We start from the raw sequence: 27,959 nt of genomic DNA on the forward strand, positions 1-27,959 counted from the left end.
CCTCCTCACTGTGATGGAAGGCAACGTATTTTCTCTCCCCTGTGTTCCATTTTTCTCCCGATGTTAAAGTCCCCAGGTGGGCGATGGTAAGTCCCACGGCCGTTAAGGACGCGCGGGGCAATGTACGGCGCCGCTCCAGGTCTTAATGTCTCAATGCGGGAGCCCCGGGAGGGCGTCGGCATGTCACGCGACCGTTAAAGCCACGCCGGGCGATGTACAGCCCCGCTCCGGGTCGTTCCAACCCTATGACACGGGCGGGAGAAGTTGCGTTGCGGGAGTGCCGAAAAGCGGTCTCCCACCAGGGACCTGCCAGCTCCCGATGTTACCGTCCACCGGACCTGCGCCTGGAGCCTCAAGCACCGGAGTCGGGCCGCAGCAGCGAGCCACCATCGCTCCCCACGCTCCGAGGCCGGCCAGCCCCATGATGTGAGTGGTCCACAGTCTTTGCGACTGGAGCCCCCAGGATGTCCCGGCTGGAGGCCGCTCCACAATACTAGGCCCCAACGACAACGGAGACCCGACAGGAAAAAGATTGGGTCTCCCGTGCAGGGAAGAGGTTTAAAAGTTTCCGCCCCCCACATATACACAGTTAAAAACAATATCAAGTCAAGTCAAGTCAAGTTTATTTGTTACATACACATACGAGATGTGCAGTGAAATGAAAAGTGGCAATTCTCGCGGACTTTGTGCAAAAAGACAAACAACCAAACAACCAAACAAACTATAAACACAATCATAAACACACATATTCTTTTACATAATAAATAATGGAAGTAAAAACATTCAGTAGAGTTGGTCCCTGGTGAGATAGGCGTTTACAGTCCGAATGGCCTCTGGGAAGAAACTCCTTCTCAACCTCTCCGTTCTCACAGTATGGCAACGGAGGCGTTTGCCTGACCGTAGCAGCTGGAACAGTCCGTTGCAGGGGTGGAAGGGGTCTCCCATGATTTTATTGGGTCTGGAGTTGCACCTCCTGATATATAGTTCCTGCAGGGGGGCAAGTGAAGTTCCCATAGTGCGTTCGGCCGAACGCACTACTCTCTGCAGAGCCTTCTTGTCCTGGGCAGAGTAATTCCCAAACCAGATGGTAATGTTCCCGGACAAGATGCTTTCCACAGCCGCTGAGTAGAAGCACTGGAGGATCCTCGGAGACACTCTGAATTTCCTCAATTGCCTGAGGTGGTAAAGGCGCTGCCTTGCCTTACTCACGAGTGCTGAGGCGTGTGATGTCCATGTCATATCCTCGGAGATGTGGACTCCCAGATATTTAAAACAGTTCACCCTATCCACAGTATCCCCATTTATCCTGAATGGAGTGTACGTCCTCGGATGATGTGCCCTCCTAAAGTCCATGATCAGCTCCTTCGTTTAGATATAAAAAGAATACAACAAACTACATTCAACTGGACAAAAAACCAAAACAAGACAGACAGACAGCCTGCAGGGGCCGCTGCAACGTCGGTCACGCCGGCAACCTCTCCGTTCTCACCAACTATCCCTCCAACTAGACGGGGATTATAGAGAGACAGAGAACAAATGAATGGAAGATATGTAAAAAAGTTAAGGATGATGAAGGAAACAGTGAGAGTCATTGTCAGAGTGAGGCCAAATGCAAATTGGAGGAACAGCACCTGATATTTTGCTTACATTCCAGCGGCATGCATGTTGATTTCTCTAACTTCAAGTAATCCTTGCATCTACTCTCTCCGTCCCTCTTCCACCCTACTCATTGTACTTGTTGCACTACCGTCTCAGTGAGATTCATTGTTGGTATAACTCGTCATCACATAGCCCACAGCCAACAATGGACCATTCCCTTGATCATTCGTTACTTGTTTGCGCACCTTTCATCCATTTATTCTCTATCTCTCTATATCACCGTCTATATCTCTTGCTTCCCTTTCCCCTGGAGTAACTCAGCGGGTCAGGCAGCATCTCTGGAGAGAAGGAATAGGTGACGTTTCGGGTCAGGACCCGGCTTACGTCCTAGTCTCGACCCGAAACGTCATCTATTCCACTTCTCCAGAGATGCTGCTGACCCGCTGAGCAAATCTAGCATTTTGTGTCCGTCATCGGTATAAACCAATTATTATCTAACTAAATCTGCAGTTCCTTCCTAAACAAGGACAATGAAACATGCATCCCAATTTTAATGACTCTATCTGGATGTGAAAGATTTACAGGTATACAAGACAAACGTGGGCAAATGGAACAAGCTTAGATAAGGCATTTTGGTCCGCATTGATGAGTTGGGCCAAAGGACCCAGTTTCATGCTGTATGGTTCTGTCCAAGGGAATTTGAGTGGATAAACAACATTGCAGCATTGGCTTTTTTGATCGTTAAACCTGCAGGTTTGATGTAGTCTATAGTTGTCATAGAGTGATTCAGTGTGGAAACAGGCCCTTTGGCCCAACTTGTCCACACTGGCCAACATGTCCCAGCTACACAGTAGTCCCACCTGCCTGTGCTTGGTCCATATCCCTCCAAACCTGTCCCTTCCATGTACCTGTCTACCTGTTCCTTAAACAATGGTATAGTCCCAGCCTCAACTACCTCCTCTGGCAACTTGTTCCATACACTCACCACCCATTGTGTGAAAACGTTACCCCTATTAAATCTTTCTCCCTTCACCTTGAACTTATGTCCTCTGGCCCTAGATTCCCCAACTCTGGGCAAGAGACTCTGTGCAAATACCGGGTCTATACCTCTCATGATTTTGTACACCTCTACAAGATCACCCCTCATCCTCCTGTGCTCCAAGGAGCCTACTCAACCTCTCCTTATAGCTCACACCCTCTAGTCCTGGCAACATCCTCGTAAATCTTCTCTGAACCCTTTCAAGCTTAACAATATCTTTCCTATAACATGGTGCCTAGAACTGAACACAATACTCTAAAAGCACTCACCGACATCTTATACGACTGCAACATGACCTCCCAAATTCTATACTCTGACTGATGAAGGCCAATGTACCAAATGCCTTTTTGACCACCTTATATACATGTGACTCGAACATCAAGGAACCATACACCTGCACTCCTAGATCCTTCTGTTCTACAACACTCCCCAGAGGCCAACCATTCACTGTGTAGGTCCAGCCCATGTTAGACATCGCAAAATGCAACACACTTTTCTGCATTAAATTCCATCAACCATTCCTCAGCCCACCTGGCCAATCAATACAGATCCTGTTACAATCTTTCACAACTAAGTCACTGGACTCCAGGTAAACTATCCCAACATCAACGATTAATCAAACTGTAACATGAGTCTTTGTCAACATCTTCCAGTGGTCATGCTTGCCTCCTGTCCAGGATACTGTCAGGTTGACATTGAAAGATAAAAGTTTCTCCTCCGGCCAAATCTATGTGAAATCTATCCTTCACATAACTGCTGCTGTGTGCGGCAAAAATATGATTTTATCAGTTTCTAATGAAATGCCAGTCAAACTATTTTTTATAGTCAAGTATACATACATAGAAGGAATTTGCCTTGGTGCTTTGCTCGCAAGTCACAACACGATATACAGTAGACAATCAAAAATAAAACATTATAATTTAAACTATATTGAAGAGGGAGTTAGATGTGGCCCTTGTGGCTAAAGGGATCAGGGGGTATGGAGAGAAGGCAGGTACAGGATACTGAGTTGGATGATCAGCCATGATCATATAACCATATAACAATTACTGTAGCAGGTGGAACTCACTACTGTTGCAGGTGGAACTCACTACTGTTGCAGGTGGAACTCACTACTGTAGCAGGTGGAACTCACCGCGGCTCGAGAGACTCGAGAGACTAACAGAGACTAACAGAGGCAAAGAGGTTTGCCACGCACTGCAAGGGAGCAGTGGACCAGACAGGAAGAGCAGAAGGAATTACCACTAGACAGCCAAACCAGTAGGTAATTTACGGCTGGGGTGAGTACTTTCCCATTTATAGGAGGTAGGATTATATAAATAAGGGGTGTATCAATACAGTAGGGGATTCTTAAATAGGACCAGTTAATTACTTATATAAGATGGGCGGTCAGGAGATGTGCCAATACTGCGAGATGTGGGAATTTGTCGACACCATTGATGTAGAAGATCCCTACAGCTGCAGTAAGTGTTTGAGGCTAGAGGAACTCCAGCTCCGCATTGATGAGCTGGAGACCCAACTTCATACGCTGCGGTACATCAGGGAGGGGGAGTATTACCTGGATGTTTTGTGCCAGGGGATGGTCACACCGACCAGTTTAACTAATTCAGTAGGCAGTGAGCAAGGAAAGGAAGGTGTGGCCATAAGCGAGGCAGGTAGGGGGAACCAGGAGGAGATGCGGCAGGAGCCACAGCCCTTGTCCCTGACGAGCATGACCGAGGCTCTTACTCAATGTAAGGACGGGATCAGGGGCTGTGGGAGGGATGAGCAACCTGGCTGCAGCACCGTGGATCAGGAGGCCATTCAAGAGGGGGGAGTTAGAAGAAATGCCGTAGTGATAGGGGATAGTATTATTCGGGGGGTAGATAAGGTTCTCTGCGGCCAGCAGAACATGTCCCGAAGGCTGTGTTGCCTACCCGGTGCTAGGGTTAAGGATATCTCTGCGATGCTGGAGAGAAATTTGCAGTGGGAGGGGGAGGATCCAGTGGTCGTGGTCCATGTGGGGACCAATGACATAGGAAGGACGAGGAAGGAGGATCTGCTGAAGGAGTTTGAGCAGTTAGGGAATAAATTAAAAAGCAGAACCTCGAGGGTACTGATCTCCGGATTGCTACCTGAGCCACGGGCCAAATCGGCGAGGGTACGTAAAATTAGAAAGCTAAATGCGTGGCTCAAAGACTGGTGTGGGAATAATGGGTTTGGTTTCTTGGGCCACTGGCACCAGTACTGGGACAGGGGGGATCTGTTCTGTAAGGACGGACTTCACCTGAACGGTGCTGGGACTGGGGTCCTGGCAAATCATATAACTAGGGCAGTAGAGAGGTCTTTAAACTAAGTAGCGGGGGGGAGGTATCAAGGGGGGTAATAACGGCAGGGGTAGAGGAAATAGAGCAGGGTATCAGTGGGGAAGCGGAAAGTCAAAATGTGACAGGAGACAGAATGTGTGAAGATAAAGCTCTAGATGTAAAAGGGGCAAAAATGGAAAGGAAGGGTAGTAAAAATCATCTGAAAGTGCTTTATCTAAATGCACGGAGTATTCGTAATAAGATAAATGAATTAACGGTGCAATTAAGTATATATAGTTATGATATCGTGGCCATTACGGAGACATGGCTGCAAGGGGATCAGGACTGGGAGTTAAATATAGAGGGGTACTCGACAATTAGGAAAGATAGACAGGAAAGAAAGGGAGGAGGGGTGGCCCTTTTAATAAGGGAGGGAATAACGGCAATAGAGAGGAAGGATATTGCGTTGAAGGATCAGGATAGTGAAACAGCTTGGGTACAGATAGAGAATAATAAGGGGAAAAAAACACTAGTGGGTGTAATTTATAGACCTCCAAATAGCTGTGACGCTGTTAGTCAGAACATAAATCTGCAAATAGTTGACGCATGTAAAAAGGGAACTGCTGTAATCATGGGGGACTTCAATTTTCATATTAATTGGGCAAACCAAACTGGGCAGGGTAGACTAGAGGAAGAGTTTATAGAATGTATTAGAGACGGGTTCCTAGAACAGTATGTCACCGAACCGACAAGGGGGGAGGCAATCTTGGATCTGGTCCTGTGTAATGAAGCAGGATTAATTAAAAATGTCATAGTTAGGGACTCGTTGGGAACAAGTGACCACAATATGGTCGAATTCCATATTCAAATAGAAGGGGAGCAGGTTGAAACTCAGGCTAGGGTGCTTAGTCTAAATAAGGGGGATTATGAAGGTATGAGGACTGAGCTGATCAAAGTTGACTGGGATAGCAGACTCAAGAATAAGACGGTACATGAGCAGTGGTGTACGTTTAAGGGTATACTGTATAACCTTCAAGAAAAATTTATTCCTATGAAGAAAAAAAGGGGTAAGGGTAAGAACAGTCAGCCATGGCTCAGTAAAACTATAAAGGATAGTATTCGGCTGAAGGCAAGGGCACATAAGGTAGCCAGAGATAGTGGGAGGGTAGAGGATTGGGAAGCATTTAAAGGTCAGCAAAAAATAACTAAGAGATTAATTAAGACGGGGAAAATAGACTATGAAAGGAATTTAGCGAACAACATAAAAACTAATAGTAAGAGTTTTTATAGCTATATAAAAAGAAAAAGGGTGGCTAAGGTGAACGTTGGTCCATTGGAGGGTGAGACTGGAGAGTTGTTGGTGGGGAACATGGAAATGGCAAAGGCATTAAACGAGTATTTTGTATCAGTCTTCACCATAGAAGACACAAAAAATATTCCAACGCTGGATAAACAGGGGGCGGTAGGAATGGAGGAGCTAAATACTATTAAGATCACCAAGGAGGTGGTATTAGGGAAATTAATGAGACTGAAGGAGGATAAATCCCCTGGGCCTGATGGATTACATCCAAGGGTCTTGAGGGAGATAGCGGTGGGGATTGTGGATGCATTGGTGATAATTTTCCAAAACTCCCTGGAGGCAGGAACGGTCCCAGTGGATTGGAAAATGGCCAATGTAACACCTATATTTAAAAAAGGAAGTAAACAGAAGGCGGGTAACTATAGACCGGTTAGTCTAACATCGGTGGTGGGTAAAATGTTAGAGACAATTATTAAAGAAACACTAACGGGGCACTTGGATAAACATGACTTCATCGGACAGAACCAGCATGGTTTTGTGAAGGGGAAGTCCTGTTTAACGAATCTGCTCGAATTCTTTGAGGAAGTAACAACCCGGGTGGATAAAGGGGAACCGGTGGATGTGGTATACTTGGACTTCCAAAAGGCTTTTGACAAGGTGCCACATAAGAGACTATTGCTAAAAATAAAAAATTATGGGATTGGGGGTAATATATTAGCATGGGTAGAGGATTGGCTAACAAATAGGAAGCAGAGAGTGGGGATAAATGGTTCCTACTCGGGATGGCAACCGGTAACTAGCGGGGTTCCGCAAGGGTCGGTGCTGGGACCCCAGTTGTTCACAATTTATATAAATGATTTGGAGGAGGGAACCAAGTGTAATATATCAAAATTTGCGGACGATACAAAAATGGGAGGAAAAGTAGGGGATGAGGAGGATAGGAAGAGTCTGCAAAAGGATATAGATAAGCTAGGTGAGTGGGCAACAACTTGGCAGATGAAATTTAATACTAATAAATGTGAAGTCATTCACTTTGGGAAAAAAAATGATAGGGCAAGTTATTTTCTAAATGAGGAGGAGCTGCGTTGTAATGCAACGCAAAGGGATCTAGGGGTATTAGTACATGAATCACTAAAAGTTAGTATGCAGGTGCAGCAAGCAATCAGGAAGGCCAATGGAGTTTTGGCCTTTATTGCTAGGGGGATTGAGTATAAAAACACGGAGGTCTTGCTGCAGCTGTACACAGTATTAGTGAGACCACATTTGGAATACTGTGTACAGTTCTGGGGTCCATACTTAAGAAAGGATGTACTAGCCCTGGAGGCAGTGCAGCGAAGGTTTACAAGATTAATTCCTGCAATGAGGGGATTGACATATGAGGAAAGGTTAAGTAGGCTGGAACTCTACTCTTTGGAGTTTAGAAGAATGAGAGGCGATCTCATTGAAACATATAAGATCGTGAGGGGCCTTGATCGGGTGGATGCACCGAGGATGTTCCCAATGATCGGGGAAACTAGAACTAGGGGACATAGTTGCAGAATAAGGGGGGGCTCTTTTAAAACTGAGATGAGGAAGAACTTCTTCACCCAGAGGGTGGTTAATTTATGGAATTCACTGCCCCAGGGAGCAGTGGAAGCAGAAACTTTAAATATATTTAAGACTAAAATAGATGTTTTTTTAGCTGCCAAGGGGATAAGGGGCTACGGGGAGAGGGCAGGGATATGGACCTAGGTATGGTTAGTATAGTAAGACCTGAGTGATCTCCTGGACAAGTGTCGATCGCCTGGATTGGGGTCGGAGAGGAATTTCCCGGATTTTTTTCCCGAATTGGACCTGGGTTTTTATCCGGTTTTTTGCCTCCCCCAGGAGATCACGAGGTTCTTGGGGTGGAGAGGGGTGATAGCGGTATAAAGGGGAGGGTAGTGTCTTGTGTTCTGTGTCTTGTGTCTACTGTTTGTGGGTAAGTGTGTCTGTTTAGTGTTCAGCCATGAGCGAATGGCGGTGCGGGCTCGACGGACCTGGTGGTCTACTCTCGCACCTACTTTCTATGTTTCTATGTTTCTAATTACAGCACGGAAACAGGCCATCTCGACCCTTCTAGTCCGTGCCGAACACATAATCTCCCCTAGTCCCATATACCTGCGCTCAGACCATAACCCTCCATTCCTTTCCCATCCATATAACTATCCAATTTATTTTTAAATGATAAAAACGAACCTGCCTCCACCACCTTCACTGGAAGCTCATTCCACACAGCTACCACTCTCTGAGTAAAGAAGTTCCCCCTCATGTTACCCCTAAACTTCAGTCCCTTAATTCTCAAGTCATGTCCCCTTGTTTGAAACTTCCCTACTCTCAGTGGGAAAAGCTTCTCCACGTCAACTCTGTCTATCTTTGGTCCCCTAATTTGAGGAAGGACATTCTTGCTATTGAGGGAGTGCATCGCCGAATGGCCTCTACTCCTGCACCTATTTTCAATGTTTCTATGTTTCTATGTGAAGAATGAAATAAACTACCAGAGCTAAAGGAGGCTACAGACTTTTGGCTGTTGAGTAGAGCTACTGCTTGTGGAAAAAAGCTGTTTTTATGTCTGTGGCTGTGGCGGCTTTGAGAGTCCGGAGTCGCCTTCCAGAGGGAAGTGATTCAAAGAATTTGTGGCCAGGGTGAGAGCGGTCAGAGATGATCTTACCTGCTCACTTCCTGGCCCTTGCAGTGTACAGTTCGTTGTTGGGGGGAAAGGTTGCAGCCAATATCCTTCAATGATCAATAATAAACTTTAAATGATTAACATGCATGTTCCTCAAACGTAAAAAAATATGAATAGTCAAATTTAAAATTCAATTTAACTGCCTTATTCAAAATTAGATTGGAGAAAGCAATTTCCCTATGGGTTTTAATTATGAGGAATGCCTCATTTTGTTCCACTATTAAGCTATATATAAAAAATTCAAGTTGTTATAATGCTATATTTAACTGCGCTTCATTATGTAGACAGTGCTATTTCAAAGAACTAAATTGAGCTAGCTGCTGAACAAAATTGCCGACATTAATATTTCCAGTGCGTGACCAAGTGTAATCTTCTGCATGGACTGGAAAGCAAGCAATTCAAACAGGATATGCAGGTGTAAGTCTGACTCCATTATGAGCTGGATTCTGCCTATTTGTTTAAGATAGCATTTTGCAGTCATAACATCATAGAGTGTGGAAACAGGACCCTTCAGACTAACCTGCCCATACCGTCCACATTTACCATCTACACTAGTCCCACCTGCCTGTGTTTGGCCCATCTCTCTCTAAACCTGCCCTATCCATGTACCTCTCAAAATATTTCTTAAATGTTCTGATAGTACCTGCCTCAACTACTTCTTCCAGCACCTCATGCTTTGTGTTACCCCTCGTGTTACCTCATCAAATCTTTCCCCACTGACCTCAAACCTATGGCCTCTGGTTTTGATTCACTTACTCTGGCCGAGAGACTATGTACGTCTACACGATCTATTCCTCACAATTTTATACGCCTTTAAAAGATCACCCTGATCTTCAAGGAATAGAATCCCAGCCTGCTCAACCTCTCCTTGTAGCTCAGGCCCTCTAGTCTTGGCAACTAATAATATATTAATTATATTTTCCCTGTAGCCAAAATTCCAGTATTGTGCACAGCGATAGAGAGCTAAGAATTTGGAATTATAACTACAGAGGGAACGACACCTTAACAAATAACTTATTCATAACAAAAGGATTTGAGTATAGGAGCAGGGAGGTTCTACTGCAGTTGTACAGGGTCTTGGTGAGACCACACCTGGAGTATTGCATACAGTTCTGATCTCCTAATCTGAGGAAAGACATTCTTGCCATAGAGGGAGTGCAGAGAAGGTTCACCAGGCTGATTCCTGGGATGTCAGGACTTTCGTTTGAGAGAGACTGGATAGACTCGGCTTGTACTCGCTAGAATTTAGAAGATTGAGGGGGGATCTTATAGACACGTACAAAATTCTTAAGGGGTTGGACAGGCTAGATGCAGGAAGATTGTTTCCGATGTTGGGGAAGTCCAGAACAAGGGGTCACAGTTTAAGGATAAGGGGGAAATCTTTTAGGACTGAGTAGAGGGAAACATTTTTCACACAGAGAGTGGTGAATCTCTGGAACTCTCTGCCACTGAAGGTAGTTGAGGCCAGTTCATTGGCTATATTTAAGAGGGAGTTAGATGTGGCCCTTGTGGCTAAAGGGATCAGGGGGTATGGAGAGAAGGCAGGTACAGGATACTGAGTTGGATGATCAGCCATGATCATATTGAATGGCGGTGCTGGCTCGGAAGGGCCGAATGGCCTACTTCTGCACCTATTTTCTATGTTTCCATGTTTCTATGACCCAGTTGGCAAAGCTGCTCCCTCATGGCTCCAGAGCTTGATCCTAATCTCACGTGTCTGTGTGGAATTTTCACACACTCCCTATGACTGCAAGGATTTCCTTCAAGTCCTCCGAATTCCTCCCACGTCCCAAAGAGGTGTGGGTTTGTAGTCAATTGCCCTCTGTAAATTGTCCCTCGTGTGTAGGGAGTGGATGCAAAAGTGGGATAACATAGAACAAGTGCGGACAGACGATGATAGTCAGTGCGGACTCGCTGGGATAAAGGGCCTGTTTCCATGCTGTGTCCTACAATGAATTTCAATCAATCCATAATCGAATTGCATGCAAGAACATTTAAAGATGGCACGACAATAGACACAAAGAGCTGGAGTAACTCAGCGGGACAGGCATCATCTCTGGAGAGAAGGAATGGGTGACGTTTCGGGTTTCAATGGCACAGTTGTTAGAGCTGCTGCCTCACAGCACCAGAGACTCGGGTTCGATCCTGACCTCGGATGCTGTGGGTGGAGTTGAATAAATCTACCTGTCACCGTGCAAGTGTCCTTTGGGTGATCCGGTTTCCTCACAGATCCCAAAGAGATCACATCACAAAGCCGATCTAACCCCTGCAACAGTCACCTTGGGAAAAGGCACACGAGTCTGAAGGGACAGATGTCATTGCCCCATTGGCCTTCTGCAAAAAACAAGCATGGAAGACATTAAGTTGATGAGGTAGGGCCGCACTATCACTAGTGATGTTGCCTGACTTTGCTTTGCAGCCAGTTTATAGGATTCAGACCTTGCCACATTCTGCGTGTGTCCAAATGATTATAGGGGACTAAAGTTTGTACTGATGTTGGCTCTTAGCATCCTTGATAACTTTGCAGAGATCAAAAGCTTTTCACTGCACCTCAGTACTTGACAATAAACAAAACTACGTGCAGGTGGAGGTTAATTTGCTGCTGTAAAACAAAAGTTGCCCATGGTGTGTAGGGATTGAATGAGAAAATGGGTTAAAATAAAATCCTTGTGAAGCGGCGATCGATGGTCATTGTGGAATCTGTGGGCCAAAGGGACTATTTCCATACTGTCTCTCAAAAATAATCGAAAACAACATATTTTTATACATTTCCTCAAAATGTGAACATAACTCTAAAATAAAAGAAAGGTACATTCACGATTGTAACCGTAAATTGAATGTCTCCGAGCGTTATTTTTGTTTTCATTTATATGGGACCTAATTTGAGACGGAACCAAAATGCATAATTTCCTCTGCAATATGACATTGATCAAAGTAAACCGAAACCTTATTAAATCAATGTTGTTGGAGTAGAAAACAGTGTAAGATAATTTTGACTTGGCAATTATTAAACTTTGAACCTCTCTGTGCTTTGTAGCCGTTAGAGCCTTATCATCAATATTCGTCAGCAGTTTATTTTATTCAACAACATATGGTGTGACTTCAATGCTATTGTTTGGTCACAAATAGAATTTTGCTTTCCCCGATTGGATACTTGTTATTATTCAGAATAATATTTGTACATGATAACTCGGAATGGCACAGTGGGGCAGCGGTAGAGTTGCTACCTTACAGCGCCAGAGACCCGGGTTCAATCCTGACCACGGGTGCTGTCTTTAGAGTGTCGATATTCTTCCTGTGTGTCAGCAGAAAGAGGAATCCAGGCGAAACATCTCACAACATACTTGGTGCCACCCTTGAAGAATCCAAACAAACCAAGTATCTTGGCATCAAATTGCAGAATGATCTGCGTTGGAATGGTCAGACTCATCATGCATCATGCAGACTCATCATTACAAAATGTTAAATGGTCAGCTAGACATAGATTACAATACCTACACCAACCCCAAACCAATTAGGAGCAGACGAGGGCATTCGATCCAATTTGTGATCCCAGCTACAAAGACAGATGTGTACAGCAATTCGTTCTTCCCACGCACAATTAAAGCATGGAATAATCTCCACCCAACTATAGTTACCCAACCAGATGCAACTAAATTTAAAGTAGCACTTTCTTCCCAATAACCCTTTCTGGCTTAATCCCTCCCTTCACCACCTCCAGATTAAATTCCAGTTGGAATATTTTGGAGGACACAGAAACCAAGAACCAAGATGGTCGGTGCAAACTCGATTGGCTGAAGGGCCTGTTTTTAAGCTGTATCTTTAAAGTGTGGTCGAAACACTCTTGAATCTCGTGATTCTTGACACGCGATGCAGACAATGTTATTACTGCTGATGTTTGGAGATGAGACATGTGAAATGTTGCTGACATACTTTTTGACCAAGATGCCTCATCTACGCTCAATAATATGCCATAGGTCAATTGTCAAAACGTTCATTCGTCTGAAAAACAACTGCCGCAGTTTAGCAACAGAAAAAAAAATCCTTTAATAAGGTTGAATATCCCAACAGAGCAAAATTTGAAGAATGCAGCACTCTCTGCATAATTGCCCGCCAAATAAACTTCAAATCAAGGGTCGCAAACTGAGATCCCAATCCCCACACCCACGAGTAATTTCAACAGTATTCCCCTTACTATAAAATGGCCAGACAACCATGACGAAGCCCTGTGCAAAAGAGAAATGGATCAATGGTCTTCCAATTAAAAAAAATAATATATATATATTTTTAAATTCTTGTTTTTATTATAGGATTCTGGCAATTGCAGAATCTTTATTTTATTAGTCTAAAAAGCATTTAAACCTGCAGACACAGAGTCAAACAGCATGAAAACAAGCCCTTTAGCCCAACTTGTCCATGCCAAACAAGATGCCCCTTCAAAACTGGTCCTATTTGGCCCAAATCCCCCTAAACTGCAGGGGAAACCCAGCAGGTCGGGTCAGGCAGCATCTCTGGGGGGAAAGGGAATAGGTGACATTTTGGGAAGTGTTCTAACCCAAAACATCACCTATTCCTTTTTCCTAAGATGCTGCCTGACACGCTGAGTTACTCCAGTATTTTAAGTCTCTCCTCGGTATAAACCAGTATCTGCAGTTCCTTCCTACACATTCCCTCTAAACATTTCCCGATTCAAATATCTTATAAATGTTGTAATTGTACCAGCCTCATCTACTTCCTCTGGCAGCTCGTTTCATATACGAAAACCTCAGTGTATAAAAAGTTGCCCACAGGGTTCGTATTAAATCTTTCCTCTTTCAGATTGAACCCAAGCCCCCTATTTCTTGATTCCTTTAGCCGTGAAAAAAGTCAAGTCACCCTATTTATTCTCTTTTGAGTTCATGACTGTTTGTCTCCTCAGCTTTATACTTTCTTCCAGATATCACTTAATCTTCCCAGCTTCTGACATGTCCTGTACTTCCTTTTTCAATATAATTACCATAAACCAATCAGCTACACATTAATCTCGGATTCAACTGTTAACACTTTTGCAACAATTTACAGTGAAAACATTCATATTAATATTGGTTTATTAGTGTCATGTGTATGGAGAATTCTGTGAAAAATATTGTTTGTGTTTGCATCCAGTCAAATCAAACCAGACATGAATACAATCAAGCTATACACAAGCACAATAGTGAGTGCAAAGTATAAAATAACCAAAGCGTAGAATATTCCTCCCACATTCCAAAGATGTACAGGTTTGTAGGCTAATTAGCTTTGACAAAAATTGGAGATTGTCCCTAGTGTGTACGATAGAACTAGTGTACGGATTTGATTGTTGGACGAAGAGCCCATTCCCATTCTGTATCTCCAAAGTCTAAATAGTGGTGCAGTGTTACTGCTGGAGAAAGTGCAGATAAAAAAGTTGTGAGGTAGGTTGGAAGATTGGAACAAATCCCTTAGTTCATGAGGAGATCAGGCTGCCATATCCTTGATAAATATACTGGCAATTTTAAAAAACATAATACCATAAATAATCCCAGGAGTTCTCAGGTATAACATTTTAAACAAGACACACTGATTTATTCTTGCACCATTATTAATGTTTATTTTTGTTGTTCAGAGTTAAAATAGATTAGCAGCATCGCAGTGGTTTATAACTTTGCACAAACTTTATATAACTGTTAAACATTGGTTTGGCAGCAAATGCACATGGATGTTGACTGAGCTCTCATTAACTTCCAGCAGAGGCATGGCTCCAACCACCATTAATATCCTCTCAGGAGTTAAAATAGAAAGATTAAACGAGAACTTACCAGTTTGAAGTTTGATCTGTATTTTATGAGGAGTTACGATGAGGGATTACGTGAAGAACCCGCTCAGCGCGCATGCGCGGCATACTTCCAAGCAGCGGTGTGGAATCACAGATAGACACAGTTATTTGAAGTAAACATAGTAAAGAAAAAGAGACCTCAGTTATTAGTTTGATCCATACAATGAGGGTGGGAGCGGAGGGAACGTAATCCCTCATCGTAACTCCTCATAAAATACAGATCAAACTTCAAACTGGTAAGTTCTCGTTTAATCATACTATTTTACTTCGGAGTCACGTGAGTGACTACGTGAAGACTTCAAAGCTCTGTGATTTCAAACCGTGTAACAGTTTTATTTCACTCACTGCCGAAGTTCTTGAGGGAGGAAGTGTTATCGTAATCAACCAATGAATCTGTTTTTCAAGAAACAAAAAAGGTATTTATTAACAATAACAAAAATAAATTGCTCCCCCGGGCTTAAATTAAATATTTGCAGCTTGTAATATTTTCTCTGCAAATAAATCAGGTTTCGTCAACAGCTTTTAAAAAAAGTTCTGAATGTCGTTTCCCTCGAGCATCCTGCCGTATTCAGAATATGGTCAACCGGTACGTCCATTCTCTCGGCTGTTGATGTAGATGCTGCCCTAGTGGAATGAGATTTAAATGTATTAGTATCTATTCCGGCAGCCTTCAGTACCTGTTTGAGCCATCTTGAAATGGTTTGGCTCGTTACCCGGCCATGATGTTTCTTGTGGCTGACCCATAAGGCTTGTTCACTCCCTCTGATATTGTGGGTTGTGTCTATGTAATGTTGTAGATGGTTCACGACACACAACCGTGGCTCTGGTGGGTAGGCCCGGAATACCACTACTGGATTAGCTGTTCCTGGCCTGCTTTGTTTCACCAGACACTGTATGATGAATGTGATCTGATCTGGCGTGGTCACCATGTTGTCCAGCCTCAACTTGTGTAGTGACTGGACCCTCTGAGCGGATACAAGTGCCATCAACATGAGCGTCTTTAGTGTAGATTGCTCGAGGCCGAGGGATCTGGTTGGTGGCCATTCCCTGAGGTATGTCAGGACCACACTGATATCCCAAATATAGGTATACCTGGGCTTAGGGGGCTTGATATTGTAAATGCCCTTCATCAGTTTTACCACCAGTGGATGGGATCCCATCGCCTGTTGTCCTGGCGCTGGTTTGAGATAAGCAGAAAGAGCACTCCGCGCTGTGTTGATGGCACTGTAGCTGATCTCTTCATTGTGGTGTAGATACGCCAGTACGTTGGTGACTGTGGCTGTTGCGAACGTTGTCCCTGTTTCCTGGCAGTACTTCTCCCATTTTTTGATGCTGGTTAAGTACTGCCTCTTGGTGGATGTTCGAAGGGATGCCGACATGGTGGTGATGGTTCGTTCAGACAATCCCAGATCCAAGTAAGGTCTGTTCAAAACCTGCAACCCAGGAGTTTAATTTTCTCATGGCATGGGTGGCTTATGCCTGATACTGGGTGAGTTAATAATCCTGGATCACTGGGAAAAACCATTGGTGATTCAACCACCATGTCATGCAGAACTGGGAACCATGGCTGTGTAGGCCAGTCGGGCACCATCAAAATACCAGAAGCAGAGTCCATCTGTATTTTGCGAAGTACCCGACTGATGAGGCAGAAGGGAGGGAAAGCATAGAAGAAGAAATTTCGCCAATCCAGCGTGAAGGCATCTACCGCTGCTGCCTCTGGGTCTGGTTCCCAAGCGACATACATCGGTACCTAGTGATTTAGCCTTGATGCAAATAAATCGATATCTGGCGTTCCATATTGCTTAATAACTTTAGCAAATACTTTAGGGTTTAACATCCATTCGATGTTGTCATTGAATTTGCGTGACCTGTTGTCTGCCACTGTGTTTAGCTTACCTGGTAGGTAAGTAGCTAATAGCCAAATATGTCTTTTGACACACCATTGCCAAATCATGTTGACCAATTTGTCGCATGATAATGATTTTATGCCGCCCATATGGTTAATATAAGACACCACCGTAGTATTATCAACTTGTAACCGAACATGCAAGTGCTGCATATTAGATACATATGCTTTTAAACCATAAAAGGCGCCCAACATCTCTAGATAGTTAATGCCCAGTGTAAGTAGTAATGATGACTCTAGGTTAGTCCATCTACCACCTGTGCTGGATATGGAGTTAGTCGCTCACCAGCCTTGAGCACTGGCATCTGTTTGAATAACTAAAGTAGGGTTAGTGATGATAATAGGGCTGAAACTATGACAAACATTTTCTGCCCACCACTGTAGCTCTGATATTGCTTCAGTGGGTAATTCCATGACACGATCATAGTGACCTGTATGTCGTTTTAGTGCCTGTACCTTTGCTCTTTGTAAATTTTGATAGTGCAAAGGTCCGAATTGTGTAGCCGGAAATGCTGCTACCATTTTCCCAATTACTCTTGCTACTTGTCGAATAGTTGGTCGCTTGTTGACCATTAAATTTTTGCATGATTGTGCTAATGCAAACCATTTTTGCCTTTGGCAAGGTAACAGTCATATGGACTGAGTTAATTGTGAAGCCCAGGTAGTCCATGATAGTGGATGGCTTCAACTTAGATTTATCTGAATGTAGGACGAACCCCAGAGTTTCGAGGAGCTGTTTTGTAGCTGATACTGCTGCCACAGCCAATTCCATCGTTTTTCCTACTATCAGAATATCATCCAGATATGCCATGACAATATGTTTTTGTTTTCTTAGTATTGCCATGGCTGGTTCCAATATTTTGGTGAATAATCTTGGGGCTGAAGTTAACACATTGGGCAATGCTTTGTACTGCCATTGTTGCCCCATCCAGATAAATGTTAGGTATCTGCGATGATCCTTGTGTATGGGTACAAGATAGTACCCCATGCTTCTTTGAACAAGTGTAATCTCCCCCCTGTTAGTAAAGAACCCTTACTCTATATGCTGGCAGGAACCAGACCCACCTACCTCCATGGTTATTGGCGTTTCTTCTGCTTTCTCATGTTCTTGAAGGCTTTGTTTGTCTGACGTGCTGGCGATGATGGGGGGTGGCGCATTTTCCATGGGGTCCGCTCTGGGCCCTGATCTAAAAAAGATCTTTGGGGATAAAATGCGGTCCCCGAGCTTTCACCAGTCCCAAATTGAGGACGTCGACTGGTGGATGCCGTGGGCTGCTGCCGCTTGGGTATTATAGGTCTTGGTTTGCTCGTCCCGGGGCCTGCCCTCATGAGGCCGAAAGTTTTCGATGCCTCTTCCATGTCCCTCACATTTTTGGTGAGGTCCGTCCCAAATAACAGAGCGTCCATCTCTGCAGCTGGGGCTTTGCATAACCCAGCAAATTTGGGATTGAGGGCAGGTCTTATGATTTCCCGCCGGAGGTTATTGATTTCAAACTGAGTGTTGCACCTCAATGCCAGTACATCCTGCTGGCAGGTATCCATCTCCATGCTGTCCACAGAACGATCAAAGGCTGTGATGGCCGACATCAGGAGCCTTAGGATCCGCTGTAGCTTGAGTTCATGGTTACGAATGTGTGACCCCACGTGCCCCCAGATTTGGCTGTTCACAGTCAGCACTCTGAGGGCCTCACAGTTCTCTGGTGCTGTGTAAAGATCTAGCGCCTCAGAAAGCACCTTCTCCTGCAAGGGCTTATTCGAAAGATGATTTATGCTGGCCGCCAATTTCGGTTCCAGCGGTCTTCCAGCACGTGGGGTTGCTACATAGCGGTCCACCACACCCAGCAGTTCTTCCTGCTCCTGCACCTCCTGCATACTCCCGATCTCGTCCGCCAACCCCTGTTCCAGACCAGCCCAGCCCTGGTCACCAATGCTAGCCTCCAGTGATGAGGGAGCAGAGGACAGTGCACAAGACACTGTGGAGGAGGTGCCTGACCTTCCTCCGTGAGAGCGCTCTTTCTGCGCATCCCGCTGGAGCATCTGCTCCAAGAGCTGTTGTATGCAGCTCAGGCGGCTGTCTCTCCTCCGTTTAGGTGGAGACATGTCCCCGTCCGACGAATCGGAAATCACCAGCCAGTTGGTTTTCCTGGTGGATTTTTTCCCAGTCCGCTGTTCAGGCGTTAGCGGGACTGGGCTTGGCTCGGCGTCGGGGATAGTGGAGCGCTCTATGAGCGGTCCTGCCGCCTGTTGCTCCCCCCTGAGATTGAACGTTCCTCTGGTGGAGTTGAGCGCGGTGCAGTTCTCTTCGAGAGTTTTTTCTTAAGTGCACTCATTTCTGTAAGCAGAAAACACACACACAACTCTCCTTCTCCGTTAGCTCATTTCCACACCTCAGTGTACTTACCTAACGGTCCGTTTTTTAAACTGCAGCGGGAGAGCCTAACTCCAGCTGCCGCCGCTTGTTGCACTGCTGGCGTAATGATACGCATGCGCGCTGAGCGGGTTCTTCACGTAGTCACTCACGTGACTCCAAAGTAAAATCTCAGGTCTCAGCCCATAAAGATTAAGTAGCTCTTGATTTTTTTCCACATTAAGCCTCATTACTAGTTTCAATGTTATACTAATCTTTCTTCTGAAACATACTTTGTTCACATTAGTTTCTACAAAGAGTTGACGCAATCGGCGAGCGAGAGGGATGTTGGAACGGTAACTTGCCCAATGGCTCATCAGTCGGCACAGAGCTGAAGATGTTGGTTGTGAGGAGGGCAGAAGGGCAAACCAGTATAATGCCTCAAATAACCATATAACCATATAACAATTACATCAACAAAAACAGGCCATCTCAACCTTTCTAGTCTGTGCCGAACACGTATTCTCCCCTAGTCCCATCTACCTGCACTCAGACCATAACCCTCCATTCCTTTCCCGTCCATATAACTATCCAATTTATTTTTAAATGATAAAATCGAACCTGCCTCCACCACCTTCACTGGAAGCTCATTCCACACAGCTACCACTCTCTGACTAAATAAGTCCCCCCTCATGTTACCCCTAAACTTCTGTCCCTTAATTCTCAAGTCATGTCTGCTTGTTTGAATCTTCCCTACTCTCAGTGGGAAAAGCTTGTCCACGTCAACTCTGTCTATCCCTCTCATCATTTTAAATACCCCTATCAAGTCCCCCCTTAACCTTCTGCGCTCCAAAGAATAAATACCTAACTTGTTCAACCTGTCTCTGTAACTTAGTTGCTGAAACCCAGGCAACATTCTAATAAATCTCCTCTGTACTCTCTCTATTTTGTTGACATCCTTCCTATAATTAGGCGACCAAAATTGTACACCATACTCCAGAATTGTCCTCACCAATGCCTTGTACAATTTTAACATTACATCCCAACTTCTATACTCAATGCTCTGATTTATAAACGCCAGCACACCAAAATGCCTTAAAGGTAGGCTGCAGACGGCATTGTGGGAACACAAAGATGACCAGGAGAGGAGAGGGACATCTGTTCGCGGGAACATCGAACTCGCATTGGCGCCAAAAATGGCGGCACCAGCATGTATAAAATATGCAATCAGAACTTCACTGTGCAGTTGCATATGTGACAAATAAAGTTCGGTTGAACTATTATTGATCATGAGCTCATATTGATCATTTGTTACTCACTGCCTTTTGCTTACAGAATGCTATGTTGCTTCCACTGATCTTTGGTGTTTGCCCTCTGAGCTATCAGCCGTCCTTTATTATAATGTTGCCGCTAACTCATTCTTTCAACATGTCAGCATCTTCCATCTTAGCTTCCACCAGCTTTCTTAATGATTGATTAGTAGAAAGATACAGCATAGAAACAGGTCCTTTGGCCCAAGCCGACCATCGATCATCCGTTCTTACAAATGTTATGTTATCCTATTTTTCATAGTCACTAGACTAAGTGGGACCCGTTGGGTCCCAGCATCACAAGGGAGGGCTGGTCACCAATGCAATATTCCACCTCTCCACCAATTCCAATACTGCTCGCAAGTGGGGCTGTCTGTTGCGCTAGTATGGGGGTTGCGGGCTGAAGGTACTGGTTTCCAGAGGGCTAGTATAGATATTGTGGGCCGTATGGATGCTTCGGCTGGCATCCAACTGTTACAATGATTTTAAAAGCCAAGCCATGGCAAACAATTGGACTACAGACACCCGACAAACAAAATTTATTTTGTGAACAAAAACTTGTTAAAAAAGGGCTGCAGCCACTTTACAGCCGCATCGAGGGGACTCACCATGGAGTAGACGTGCGTTCAGTGTTGTTCACAGCTTAGAGAGCCATGACCCTCTCGCTTCCTGGGTCTGGCAGAGACTAAGTGAGGCACGACACTTCCTGGTTTTATAGTCCCTCCCCCTGCCGCCAGCGGGGGCAGCAGAGAGAATGGGGAATTTTGTAAAAACATCGATATCTCTCTCATTTCTCATCGAAGGGAAAAATCCTCTGCACTCATACGGCTCTGAGCGAGGTGGCCAAAAATGACGGCCATAGGTGGCGGCGTTCCCTCGGAAATCGCAGCACAGTCGGCCAAAAGCGGTGAAGATCAGAGATTTAGTAATATAGATCAGTCAAGAGTCACGAATGTTTTATTGTCCCATGTTCCATAACGGGACAATCCAGTTATTACTTGCAACAGCACAACAGATATGTAAACATAGTACTCTGTAGACTCATGATAAACAACAACAGAAAAATCAGTGTATGTTAAAACAGACAATTAATAGTATGTTAAACATTTGCATTTTTGCAACGCTCGTTCATGCACCAGTTCTGTGCGATCCCACATTATTATCCACCCGACACACTAGGGACAATTTACAAAAGGACAATTAACCTACAAACCTGCACGTCTTTGGGATGTAGGAGGCAACCGGGGCACCCGGAGGAAACCCATGGGGTCACAGGGAGAACGTGCAAACTCCACACAAACAGCACCCGAGGGCAGGATCGAACCAGAGTCTCTGGAGTTGAGAGGCAGCAGCTCAACCAACTGCTCCATTGTCCCCCTTTCATTGTGTCACCCACAATTTGCCCAAAAGCTTCTATCTATCGGACATATCTTTGCACAACTGATCCGCAATTCTGAGTCCCTCACCATCTTCCAGTCCCGCCTCAAGACCCATCTCTTCACCTCTGCCTATCCTTAGCCCCACATCGCCCTCCCTTTTCATCTGTGCTTGAATTGTTGCTCTGTTTTTGTTTTGTTTTGGTTTTTGTTTTTGTTTTGGTTTTTGTTTTGTTTTTTTTGCCTTGCCTTGTAAAGCGACTTTGAGTCTCTGAAAAGCACTATATAAATTCAATTTATTATTATTATTATTAGATGGCAATTTTAAATTGACAGTCCTCAGCTGACCTTCTCAAAAAAAGAATTGGTATTTATACATCATTTGTTCTGATCAGAGAAAAGATCCAAAATATTTAACTTACGAAGAATTTGTTTGATTTCTTTGAAGTTCAGTCTAAGGTGCCAGAAAATAAAACAAGAAATGCTAGTTAGTTAACCTTACTAATGCTGCGGTCTCTGTTTCAAGGAGCAAAAGAATAGGCTTCAACATTTACACTCAGTTTAATTGCTGATGGCCAGATAGCGAACTAACAAGACATGTCACAATGTTCTTCCAAAGCATAATTTGTAATGGAAGGTGCAGGTGGCAAACACAAGCCGTCTCTAAATTGACAAATGAGAAACATCATCACAGAGTTTCCATCAGCAGGTCCAAGGACAGGCAATGCCTCTAATGTGCTGTCCAGAAATAGCTTTCAATTACTCAACCTCTCATTGTCAAAATAGTTGTGTATAATTGCTGAACCAATATTGGAGTGGTGTACAACGGAACAGCAGATGCTGCTACTGTAAATACCAGAGATGAGACACAAAGTGCTGGAGTAACTCAGCAAGTCAGGCAGCATCTCTGGAGAAAAAGGGCTGGGTGATGTTTCAGGTCGTGACCCTGCTTCACCTGGACCACACTTCTTCCCACTCTGCCTCCCGCAAAGACTCTATCCCCTACTCCCAATTCCTCAGTCCATGCCGCATCTGCTCACGAGATGAGGTGTGGAGGAAAGAGCTGCTGATGCTAGTTTAAACCGAAGATAGAAGGGGCTGACCCTGAAATGTCACCCATTCCTTCTCTCCAGAGATGATGCCTCTCCCACTGAGTTACTCCAGCTTTTAACATTTATCCCAATATGAGGTGTTCCACACCCAGACACCCGAGATATCCTCATTCTTTAATGAACAGAGTTCTCCTCTTCTCTCGTAGATGAGGCCCTCACATTGTAATTGTAATGAATTTATTAGCCAAGTATATAAAAACAAACAAGGAATTTGATTTCCCATATAGTCATACCAGAAAAGCAACAAGACACACAACTACATAACAATCAACATAAACATCCACTGTGATAAAGGCAGCATCTCTGGAGAGATGGAATGGGTGACATTTTGGGTTGAGTAGCCAATCTGAAGAAGGGTCTCGACCCGAAATGTTTGCCATTCCTTCTCTTCGGAGATGCTGCCTGTCATGCTGAGTTATTCCAGCATTTATCCAGCAGTTTAAACCAGCAACTTCCTACACATTTAGTGTACGGGGATCACTGGTCCGAAGGGCCCATTTCTGCACTGTATCTTTCAACTGAATTATCCATGTACCCATCCAACTCAGAATCAGAATCAAATCATCTATAACAACATTTAATAGCCTCGAGCCAAGAACCAGCCTGAATGAAATGATATTTATTCACAGTGGTGTAAGATTAAAGATGCAACCTTACCCGAACTGCTATTGGGGAATGCACCACTGGATCATCAACGTAGAAACATCTGAAGTCTGAAGAAGTTTGTCCCAACCCAAAACATCACAATACACAATAGACAATATGTGCAGGAGGAGGCCATTCGTCCCATCGAGCCAGCACCACCATTCAATATGATCATGGCTGATCATCCCCAATCAGTACCCCGTTCCTGCCTTCTCCCCATATCCCCTGACTCTGCTATTTTTAAGAGCCCTATCTAGCTCTCTCTTGAAAGCATCCAGAGAACCTGCCTCCACCGCCCTCTGAGGCAGAGAATTCCACAGACTTAGCCACATTCCCCAGGGATGTTGCCTGACCCACAGAGTTACTCCAGCTGTGTCTTTTCATTTTGTCCTTTCACACTACGAACCATTCTGAAGCAGTATACCCATGCACAAAAGTAAGGACTTATTTCGATGGAGGGTAAGGTGGGTGGTAAAGAGTTCCAAGCCTCACCAATGTTCCCATTGTTCCTCAGTTGCTGCATCATGCTCCAGGATAGCATAGTGGGACAGCTGGTAGAGCTTCTGCCTCACAGCTCCAGAGACCCACATCTCAGCTGCTGTCCGCGAGGAGTTCGCATGTTCTTCCCGTGACTGCACGAGTTTTGGCCGGGAACTCCCTTTTCCTCCCACATCCCAAAGACTTGCGGGTTTGTAGATTAATTGAACTCCGTAAATTGCCCCAAATGTGTAAGAATGGACGGGAGTGGTATAACATAACATTAGTGTGAATGGGTGATCAATGTTCTCCCAGTGACCGTGTGGGTTTCCTCCAGGTTTCCTCCCACATCACTAAATTCAAATACAGGAAAAATGGCAAAAACAGGAAAGTACACTATTATCTGAATTAGGAAAGGGGGAGATGCAACGAGACCTGGGTGTCATGGTACACCAGTCATTAAAAGTAGGCACACAAAAATGCTGGAGAAACTCAGCGGGTGCAGCAGCATCTATGGAGCGAAGGAAATAGGCGACGTTTCGGGCCAAAACCCTTCTTCAGACTGATAGGGGGTGGGGGGGGAGAAGGAAGGAAAGAGGGAGGAGGAGGAGCCCGAGGGCGGGGGGATGGGAAGGGACTGCTTGAGGGTTAAGGAAGGGGAGGAGACAGCAAGGGCTAGCAAAATTGGGAGAATTCAATGTTCATGCCATTCGGACGCAAGCAACCCAGACGGAATATGAGGTGCTGTTCCTCCAATTTCCGGTGTTGCTCACTCTGGCAATGGAGGAGGCCCAGGACAGAGAGGTCGGATTGGGAATGGGAGGGGGAGTTGAAGTGCTGAGCCACCGGGAGTTCAGGTTGGTTATTGCGGACTGAGCGGAGGTGTTCGGCGAAACGATCGGCCAACCTCCGCTTGGTCTCACCGATGTAAAAATCAGCTGACATCTAGAGCAGCGGATGCAGTAGATGAGGTTGGAGGAGGTGCAGGTGAACCTTTGTCGCACCTAGAACGACTGCTTGGGTCCTTGAATGGAGTCGAGGGGGGAGGTGAAGGGACAGGTGTTGCATTTCCTGCAATTGCAACGGAAAGTGCCCGGGGAGGGGGTGGTACGGGAGGGAAGGGGAAGAGTTGGCTAGGGAGTTGCGGAGGGAGCGGTGGGGAAGATGGGGGGAGATGGGAAGATGTGGCGAGTGTTGGGGTCACGCTGGAGGTGGCGGAAATGGCGTAGGATTATGTGTTGTATTTGCCGGCTGGTGGGGTGAAAGGTGAGGACCAGAGGGACTCTGCCCTTGTTGCGTGTGCGGGGATGGGGAGAGAGAGCAGTGTTGTGGGGTATGGATGAGACCCTGGTGTGAGCCTCATCTATGGTGGCGGAGGGGAATCCCCGTTCCCTGAAGAGCGAGGACATTTCCGATGCCCTGGTATGGAATGTCTCATCCTGGGAGCAGATGCGGCGTAGGCGGAGGAATTGGGAGTAGGGGATGGAGTCCTTACAGGAGGCAGGGTGAGAAGACGTGTAGTCCAGATAGCCATGGGAGTCAGTGGGTTTGTAATGTATGTCGGTCAGAAGTCTGTCCCCTGCGATGGAGATAGTGAGGTCAAGGAATGGTAGGGAAGTGTCGGAAATGGTCCAGGTGTATTTGAATGCCGGATGGAAGTTGGTGGTGAAGTGGATGAAGTCAGTCAGTTGTGTGTGGGTGCAGGAGGTGGCCCCAAAGCAGTCGTCAATGTAACGGAGGTAGAGGTCGGGGATGGGGCCCGGGTACGTATTGAACAAGGATGTTAAAAGTAGGCATGCAGGTGCAACAGGCAGTGAAGAAAGCGAATGGTATGTTAGCATTCATAGCAAAAGGATTTGAGTATAGGAGCAGGGAGTTCTAGTGCAGTTGTACAGGGTCTTGGTGAGACCACACCTGGAGTATTGCGTACAGTTTTGGTCTCCTAATCTGAGGAAAGACCTTCTTGCCATAGTGGGAGTACAGAGAAGGTTCACCAGACTGATTCCTGGGATGTCAGGACTTTCATATGAGGAAAGACTGGATAGACTCGGTTTGTACTCGCTAGAATTTAGAAGATTGATGGGGGATCTTATAGAAACTTACAAAATTCTTAAGGGGTTGGACAGGCTTGATGCAGGAAGATTGTTTCCGATGTTGGGGAAGTCCAGAACAAAGGGTCACAGTTTAAGGATAAGGGGGAAATCTTTTAGGACAGAGATGAGGAAAACATTCTTCACACAGAGAGTGGTGAATCTCTGGAACTCCCTGCCACAGAAGGTAGTTGAGGCCAGTTCATTGGCTATATTTAAGAGGGAGTTAGATGTGGCCCTTGTGGCTAAAGGGATCAGGGGGTATGGAGAGAAGGCAGGTACAGGATACTGAGTTGGATGATCAGCCATGATCATATTGAATGGCGGTGCAGGCTCGAAGGGCCGAATGGCCTACTCCTGCACCTATTGTCTATGTTTCTATGTTAATTATATATTGGAAACATGCTGTGTAAATCAATCCTATTGAAGGATTCCATCAACATGGGAGATTATACATCTAATATGCTCCAGAACCCTTGAAATTGTGTGTACAATTGATGAAGAGCAAGAATGCACAGCCCTTGAAAAACTGCTGTACCTAGCGACCAAAACGTCACCTATTCCTTTTCTCCGGAGATGCTGCCCGACCTGCTGAGTTACTCCAGCACTCTGTGTCTAACCCGTGGAATAACATATGTAATGAATTAGGTTTCACTTTGTAGCATCCTCGATTGAGCCTACTGTAGAACTTGAAGCACTGATCTTCCAGTATTGACTTCTTTTTATTCTACACTAATTCAACAACAAAAAGTTTCCAAATCACACTGTTTATCTGTGAAGGTATTTTTGCTGAATACCACAATAGATGATCGGAGGTGGTCAAAGTAACGTTGAAGAGCATTTTTATGTCTTTTGGGCCAGTCTACATTTTCGATGACGTTGTCGAAGCTGGGAGCATGCCAAAGGTGTATCACAGAGATGAATGTGCACTGCACCGCTGCTGACATGGCATTTTCACGGCCCCGACTTACATCAGCATCCAAAGGCATTCCACAGGAACCCGGCAAACATGATTTAACACCGAGTCTTGTTAAGGAGATATGACAGCAAATGGTAGAGATGATTACTACTGCTTTTTGATGGTCGTCTTAGAGGAGCAGAGATAGAGGGTTTGATTCATTGACAGATACAGCCCATCAAGTCCACGCAGACTATTGATCACACACACACACACACACACACACACACACACACACACACACACACACACACACACACACACACACACACACACACACACACACACACACACACACACACACACACACACACACACACACACACACACACACACACACACACACACACACACACAGTTCTAAGTTATTCCACTTTCACATCCACTCTCTGCACACTAGTGGCAATTTACAGAGGCAACATAACCTACCAACCCGCAGATGTTTGGAAACCAGCGCAGTCGGAGGAAACCCATACTGCAACAGGGAGAACATCTCGGCCCTACAAGTCCGTGCCGAACAATTATTTTCCCCTAGTCCCATCTACCTGCACTCAGAATATAACCCTCCATTCCTTTCTCATCCATATACCCATCCAATTTATATTTAAATGATACAATCGAACCTGCCTCCAACACTTCCACTGGAAGCTCATTCCACATCGCGACCACTCTCTGAGTAAAGAAGTTCCCCCTCATGTTACCCCTAATCTTCTGTCCCTTAATTCTGAAGTCATGTCCTCTTGTTTGAATCTTCCCTACTCTCAATGGGAAAAGCTTATCCGTTTGAGTTGGAGTTTAGTTTCTTCTCACCTTTACTAAGGTACAATGAAAGGCTTTTGTTGCGTGCCAACCAGTCAGCGGAAAGACAATGCATGATTACAATCGAACCATCCACTATGCACAGATGAATGATAAAGGGAATAACATGAATAACCCTTAGTGCAAGATCAAGTTCAATAAAGCCTGCTCAAAGAT

General features: G+C 45.1%; 1 long non-coding RNA gene across 1 annotated transcript; it reads right to left on the bottom strand.

Moving 5' to 3' along the window:
- Positions 1-3,079: 3,079 nt before the first annotated feature.
- Positions 3,080-13,583, bottom strand: LOC116969555. Its single transcript, XR_004410831.1, has 3 exons — positions 13,572-13,583; positions 10,562-10,568; positions 3,080-3,208 (listed from the first exon to the last, which is right to left on the bottom strand). It is a non-coding gene; the product is annotated as an uncharacterized LOC116969555 (long non-coding RNA).
- Between the last annotated feature and the right edge of the window lie 14,376 nt (positions 13,584-27,959).

This window comes from Amblyraja radiata, unplaced genomic scaffold (genome assembly GCF_010909765.2).
Source record: "Amblyraja radiata isolate CabotCenter1 unplaced genomic scaffold, sAmbRad1.1.pri S74, whole genome shotgun sequence".
NCBI classification, from domain to species: Eukaryota; Metazoa; Chordata; class Chondrichthyes; order Rajiformes; family Rajidae; genus Amblyraja; species Amblyraja radiata.